Consider the following 7,988-nt stretch of genomic DNA (forward strand, 5'->3'; position numbering starts at 1 on the left):
TTTTTCTGATCTAAAAAATAAAGTTTGTGCCTGATTTCTATAAAGTTCTGCTTCATCTCATCCACTGTGGTTTCTAATCTGCATGAATTCAATTTTTTTCTGATGGAGTGTAAGGCATAACAAAGAGATAGGAAGTGACCTGTAAGTATAAAAATTAATTTCTGAGGTGTTTTATTTGACGCTTTACCATGTGGTTCAAGAATGAATTCAGCTCTGAGTTGTTTTACATTTTCAAAAATAGATTAAGAAGATGATTATTCAATACATTGAATGGCATTGTCACAAGGACATAGCAGGAAAAAAATGTTGCTGGGTCAGCCTCATGCTGTGGCTAGGGTGCAAGTAGGGAAAGATCCACAAACCCTTACAGTATAGTGATACAGTTCTACCACAGTATTCAGGAAATTCACAATGCATCAAAACCACCAGTTGAGGTATGCCTTCAGATCAGACCTGGTAGCCTTCATACACAGGGTAATGTTTTTTTACACCAGAATAGAACTACAAAAGAAAGCAAGGAGAATTGATTGCTATCAAAGAAACATTTTCCCAAGAAAAAAACAAAGGTTTCATATAAATAATTTAATTAAAATTATATAGTTGAAAGGAAAATTATAAATATCTATCAAGGTGAGAAGTTTCACACAAAGCAACAGATTGCCTAACAATAAGGAAAAAGTGGCATTTCTACAAAGATTGTAGAGTGGGGGAGAGGATGAGATGGAGCAGATTGATGGTTAAAAAACAAAAATAAAATAAAGTGTTTAAATTCCACATGGAACCTACTAAAGGATGCTAAAGGAAAGTGAATGTGATCTTGATTTTAAAAAGAAAATATAAAGAGAGCTGAAAAATATCATACACGTCAAAACTCTTCTCCTCTTAAAAATAATTAATTTAGTAAATGGAAAATTTTCAGATGGATACCAAAACATTCAGTTAATATAAATATTTATATTCAAGAGATTACTGGAAATTAAAAAGCTACCTTTTGTTCAGGAATATCAAATAGAAACCCATGGAGAAACTTCCAACCACAGACTTTTCTCAGTGGCCATTTGCACATTATCAAAGAAGAAGAAACTTTAAAAATATATTTGCATAAAATGAACAGGCATAAATTGAACAATTTACATAAAATAATCATATGCAAACATAGAAAATATATACATGATTTGTGCAAAAAGAAATTTACTTTTGTGCTCTACCCCAGTTAATGCACTGCCTCTATCATCTATCTATCTATCTATCTATCTATCTATCTATCTATCTATCTATCTATCTATCTATCTATCTATCTAATTTATATAGCCACTCATCTCACACAACAAGCAAATGTTGGTGGCTTACAAGTTAAAATAATCAATTAATACTTAAACATTATATTTCTTAACAATTAAAAATAAAAAAACTATCAAAAAGCTGAGTTACCTCAAAAGTAGACAAAGCGACTCATTTATTTATTTATCTACTTTTTGTTATGTTTTGAGATTTCAGGTCTTGTAAAAGGTATGAATTACTGTATCACTTTAGCCTATCTTTCCAGTTTACACATTTAGAAATCTCTCAGGGGCATTACTTATATTCAGTTCAGGAATTCGTCCAAAAAATATTATTGAACGCATAGAAACTGTGTCATGTGCAGAGATATTGTTCAACTGAAAGCTCAGGAGGTTGCCTTTAAATGGAAGAGAGGAGCCCTAATTCCATTACATAGATTATGTTCCATTAACTGTAGCAGTACAAATGGCGGACGTTCTTTGAATCATTACTGTAAAACATTATAAAATGTCTAATATGCAATTCTAAACAAGCACAATTGAGAAAGAATCAGAAAAACACTGACGGTAATCTTGACGGAATAAAAATAACCACAGATGCTAGCAGGAAATGAAAGCAGTAAAGCTCATGAAAAATTTAGAAGACAATCCCAAAGTACAATATAAAGCATATTTTCTGAAATACAAATACTTCCAATATATTCAAATACATTAATTGGCATTACTGATAGACAAAAACATCCATAATTATAAGACTATCATTAATGAATCTACTTCTTTACTGCTTTGTGAGGTCTGCTGAAATCCTGTCTTTCCAGTTGTCAAAACTGAACATCTGGGACACTCTTTTTGTAAAACTGGTGCTCTGTAAAACCTTTCCCAAAAATGTTACTTACTATATATATCTTAGGTATGAAGTAATCCTCTTATAGTAATTTGGAAATCCATGATTTCTTACAGATAATAGATAAGAATTTGGACAAAATATTAGCAATTTTATTCCATAGTTTTGAATGCTTGAGGACCTGAATGCATAAATCAATTTAGAATAAATAGATATTCTCTGAATTGAAAGGTGTTTTTTTTTAAATCTCAGGCTTCAAGACTGCTTTTCATTTTACTCTTCACAATTGTGTGACATATTTTTTGATGGAGGAGATTAGGTAAAATATGAGTGGAATAGCTCAATGGGGGAATCATATTTTGTATAATTTTATTGAATATTTGTTATGCTAATTATTCCTTTTATTTTAAGTAGCCCTTTTTACTCTTACAGCAACCTTCAACAAAGCCAGCTTGTTCTGAATTTTCCTTTTCCTGATACCTTCTCTGCAGTTTATGGATACCTGCATTTCTCCTTCTAAGTGATTTACCACCACCACCCTCTACTCTTTACCTCCTGTTTGTGTTGTTTTTCAGTTTCAGATCTTCATTAAGCATTTTGTACAGCCACACTGGCTTCCCCCACCATCCACCATTTCATAACTGGAATTTTTTGCAACTGTGCATGTATTATATTGCACCATCCAAAACCTTTACATATGTATAATCTCTCTCTCTCTCTCTCTCTCTCTCTCTCTCTCTGTGTGTGTGTGTGTGTGTGTGTGTGTGTGTGTGTAGGTGAATTGGGAATGTGGTGGTTAGTGGCATGTTTGTATACAGAGGGAGAGAGAGAGAGAGAGAGAGAGAGAGAGAGAGAGAGAGAGAGAGAGAGAGAGAGAGAGAGAGAGAGAAATATATAAATATACACACAAAAATATAAATTCTGTATTTGTTCTTGTTAAAATTCATCTTCCAGATCTTAATATTGTCCTCTATGAAGTTTATTATTTGTCCTATCTTTCCATATTATTTCTCTTCTCTTTCTCCCATTTCTCCTTTTTATCTTTCTTCTACCTTTCTATATTTACAGCATTATATTTGATAATGCTATATTTTTTAACCCATTACCCAAGTCCTGCATAAATTTGATTGAGAGCTGCCCAGACTTGGTTATAAGATGGGCAGCTATATAAATATTTTAAATAAATGAATTTGACACAACCTTTCAGCATGTATTAATATACATTTTGTACAGGTAGTCTTTGACATATGACCATAATTGAGCCCAAAATTTATGTTGCTAAGGGAGATATTTGTTAAGTCAGTTTTGCCCCATTTCTTGTCACAATTGTTAGGTATAAGTCTTTATTGATTAGCCCTTGGGCCATATCAAAACAATTGTTAGGTGAATCCTTGTAGTTGATACGTTAGTAATCTGGTTGTTAAGTGAATCTGGTTTACCCATTGACTTTGCTTGTCAGAAGGTAACAAAAGATGCTCATATGATCTGGGGACACTACAACCATCATAAATATGAACCAGTTGCCAAGCATTCAAATCTTGGTCACGTGACCATGAGGATGCTGCAATGGTCATAAGTGTGAAAAATGGTCATGTCACTTTTTTCAGTGATGTTGTAACTTCAAACAGTCACTAAATGAACTGTTGTAAATCAAGGACCACCTTTATATGATTGCTCTGAGAACTCTGGCTGTATAATCCAGCCAAAAATTTTGCCATACTCCAAATAAGATCTTATTAGATGCTGTCAAATAATTTACTGAAATCCATGTAAACTAAGTCTACTGCATTCCCATGGCCAGTTAAACTAGTCACCCTATGAAAAATAAAGTCAGGCTGGTTTGGCATGATTTCTTCTTCTTGGTATATCCATGCTGGCTCCTGCCAATGATTTTTTTCCTAACTACTCATAATTTGAGTGCTTGATAATATGTTATAGAGTTTTGCCCAGTATTGATGTGAAGCTGATTGGTGTGTATTTACTTAGTTTCCCCTTTTTTGAAGACAGGAACTATTGTCTTTCTCCTGGTGAAATGGCAGATTTGCAATTTGGTTGACTAGCCACTCAATTTAAAGAGAGCCTTAGATGTTTACTAATCTGCACATACAGACATAGACAGTATGGTGCTTACCTCAAAGTAAAATTAAGTAAAATTCAAAAAAACAACCTATTACACCAGACAAGAAGCCCAATTTTTTTCCCTTCTTGAACCCCTTCATAATTAAACCATGTATAACTTTAAGAAAGAAGGACATCAGTATAGCTGTTTCCACAAAAGATGAATGCTTGTTACATCAAATTATCATCATTTCAGTCCTGTAGCTTGATTTCAGTGGAGGAAAACACTTCTTTGTCATTTCTGTTATAAAATCATTGGTAGCCAAAACCCTTTTCCGATCTACCAGAAATCACCCTAAATCTATTAACAGCTTTAACATCTTGCAATTACCAGAGGAGCCTATAAGGAATAGAAAGCCATTGACATCTTCCCTTAAGGCTACCTTTATGATAAGAAATGATTGCTGGTATATCGACCTATTTTCTATTGCCTAAATAAATCACTCAGTAACAGAAGGACTCAGCAGCCTCCTATTCTCTACTGTTATTACATTTCCCCACACCACCCCCAGTCCTAACTAGACCAGCACAAACAAAAGACATGGTGGGAAGATTCAGTCTCCTGTGACTGAAGTTCTTTCTGTTTATTTCCAGCACTCACACCGGCTGGAAGAAATCTGAGTAAAATTGTTGTGTACTGGGTTCGTTGCGCAGAAATGAAGACGAGGCGAGTGAGTTCAGCGAAGATCATGGTTTATTGCTTGCAGGATCTGAACTAGAGAACAGGGCTGCAGATGCAGCAATTTATACCCTGGCCCCTAGGCGGCGGCTAATAGTTTGAAGCAACCTATTGCTGCCATGTTGTTGTTGTTAGCTGTGAAGTTGTGTCCGACCCATCACGACCCCATGGACAATGTTCCTCCAGGCCTTACTGTCCTCTACCATCTTCTGGAGTCCATTTAAGCTCACACCTACTGCTTCTGTGATTCCATCCAGCCACCTCATTCTCTGTCGTCCCCTTCTTCTATTGCCCTCAATCTTTCCCAGCATTAGGCTCTTCTCCAGTGAGTCCTTCCTTCTCATTAGGTGGCCAAAGTATTTGAGTTTTAGCTTCAGGACCTGGCCTTCTAAAGAGCAGTCAGGGTTGATCTCCTCTAGGACTGAACGGTTTGATTGCCTTGCTGTCCAAGGAACTCGCAGGAGTCTTCTCCAGCACCATAGTTCAAAGGCCTCAATTCTTTGGCGCTCAGCTTTTCTTATGGTCCAACTTTCACTGCCATACATTTATTTATTTATTTATTTATTTTATTAGATTTATATACCGCCCCTCTCCAAGGACTCGGGGCAGTGTACAGGGCAATTAAAATGCTAACAACACGCAAGGTATAAAAATTAAAATAAGATTAAATCAATAGCCCTAAGTAATAAATACAATCTAAAATTTAATTTTTTTTTAAATTTAAACACTAAAATCCAATCCCTCAGTCCAGGCTGGCCTGTTCAAACAACCAAGTCTTCAGGTCGCGGCGAAACAAGCGAAGGTCGGGAGCCATCCGGAGCTCAACCGGAAGCTGATTCCAGAGGGCAGGCACGCCCACAGAGAATGCTCTTCCCCTGGGGGCCACCAGTCGACATTCCTTGACCGATGGCACCCTGAGGAGGCCCTCTCTGTGGGAGTGCACAGGACGATGGGAGGTTAACGCCGGCAAAAGGTGCTCCCGAAAATAACCCGTACCCATGCCATTTAGGGCTTTATAGGTCATCACCAGCACCTTGAATCTCACTCGGAAGACAACTGGAAGCCAATGCAGCTCGCGGAGCAGAGGTGTTACATGGGAGTATCAGGAAACCCCCATCACAACTCGTGCAGCTGCATTCTGCACCAGCTAGAGCCTCCGAGTGGTATTCAAGGGCAGCCCCATGTAGAGAGCGTTGCAGTAGTCTATCCGAGAGGTCACGAGCGCATGAGTGACTGTGCGTAAGGCATCCCGGTCCAAATAGGGCCGCAACTGGTGCACCAGGTGAACCTGGGCAAAAGCCCCCCTGGTCACAGCTCCTATATGATCTTCAAAATTGAGCTGTGAATCAAGGAGGACGCCCAAGTTGCGAGCCCTATCTACAGGGGGTAACACCTCACCCCCTATAGATAAAGATGGAATAGAATGGACAACCCGAGATGCCAGTACGCACAGCCACTCGGTCTTGTCGGGATTTAGACAAAGCCTGTTCCTCCCCATCCAGACCCTCACCACCTCCAGGCAATGGGACATCACAGAGAGGGCATCACTGAGTTGATCTGGAGTGGAAATAAAAAGCTGGGTATCATCAGCGTACTGATGATACCCCACCCCAAAACCATGAATGATCTCGCCCAGTGGCTTCATATAGATGTTGAACAGGAGAGGCGAGAGGACCGACCCGAGGGACTCCACAAATGAGAGGCCTCGAGGGCGACCTCTGTCCCCGTCAACACCGACTGCGAATGACCCAGAAGGTAGGAGGAGAACCACTGTAAAACAGTGCCACCCACTCCCAACCCCCTGAGGCGCCGCAGTAAGATAACATGGTCGATGGTATCAAAAGCCGCTGAGAGGTCTAATAGGACTAGGACAGAGGAGCAATACCTGTCCCGAGCCCACCAGAGATCATTCGTGCGACCAATGCCATCTCCGTGCTGTACCCGGGCCTAAAGCCCGATTGGTAGGGGATTGCAACTGGGAAGACCATAGCATTGACAATACGCACTGCTGCCTTAGGGGCAACCAATAGCAGTGCTGGAGATGGGTTGTCTGAGATGCTGGGAGCCATTAGCTAGCTCCCTGCTCAAGCAGCCTACCAGCCGTTACCACGTGGTGTTAACAAGCAAGCCCAATACATTACAAAAATATCCCACCAACAAAATGAAAATGGTGGCTGGGTGGAAACATCTGCTGTGGCTCCATGGTTTCTTGGTGCTTGGTCTTATTTTTTCCCCCACCCACTATATTTGTTCAGGCTTTGGGGGGAGTTGATACCTTTACTTTATTATGGGTGATGATTCTCAGTTCTGGCTGTTTCATTTAAGAAGTGGTCCAGATAATCTACTTATGCTGCTCTTTTTAAAAATGTCTCCAAATAAAAATAAGATGGGATCAAGAGAAATGTAGTGATTGATCAAGGTTTTGTTTCAGAAGTCATTCGTGAAGTGAAGAATCTTCCTTTAGATGAAGTTTATCTGCTTATATTTGGAAGAGTTCTTGGCATACTCTTTCAGAATCCAAACTCATCCCACCCAGATTTTCCTCAGACTTTTTGTTGTATTTTTGGATCAGTTAACAATAGTAGATTTCTTTTCAGTAATTTTGGGCTATTTCTTATTTGTATACTGGTTTCATGAAAACTATTTTTGCGTTTAGTGTGTGCAAATTTATGTGAGTGGTTTAATATTGCTCAAAAGATGCTTGACTCTTATTGAACTGTTTCAAGGTGGAATAACGCAGGAGGGATTGAATTTATGAAGCTGTACATCATAGATAGTGTGAAAAAAGTTAAATCCAACTTGTTGCTACTCCTTGCTGTCGATCTGATTTCCTGAGAGCAGATTTGGGGAGGGAGGCAGTTGATTTCTCTCTGCTTGTATGACAGCTGTCTGGTTGTGAGAAATGTGTGACAGCTTGAAAATTTTGACCCAACGAATGGTTGCTAAGGTAATTGCCCTTCCACCTCCTCATTACACCTACAGAGCATTGATATAGTTTGTGAAACGCATGGCACACAAATAGAACTATTTTGCATAGCATGTGGGATAGAGTGGGAGTTTCACAATG

Source organism: Vipera ursinii (genome assembly GCF_947247035.1).
Source record: "Vipera ursinii genome assembly, chromosome: 6".
NCBI lineage: Eukaryota > Metazoa > Chordata > Lepidosauria > Squamata > Viperidae > Vipera > Vipera ursinii.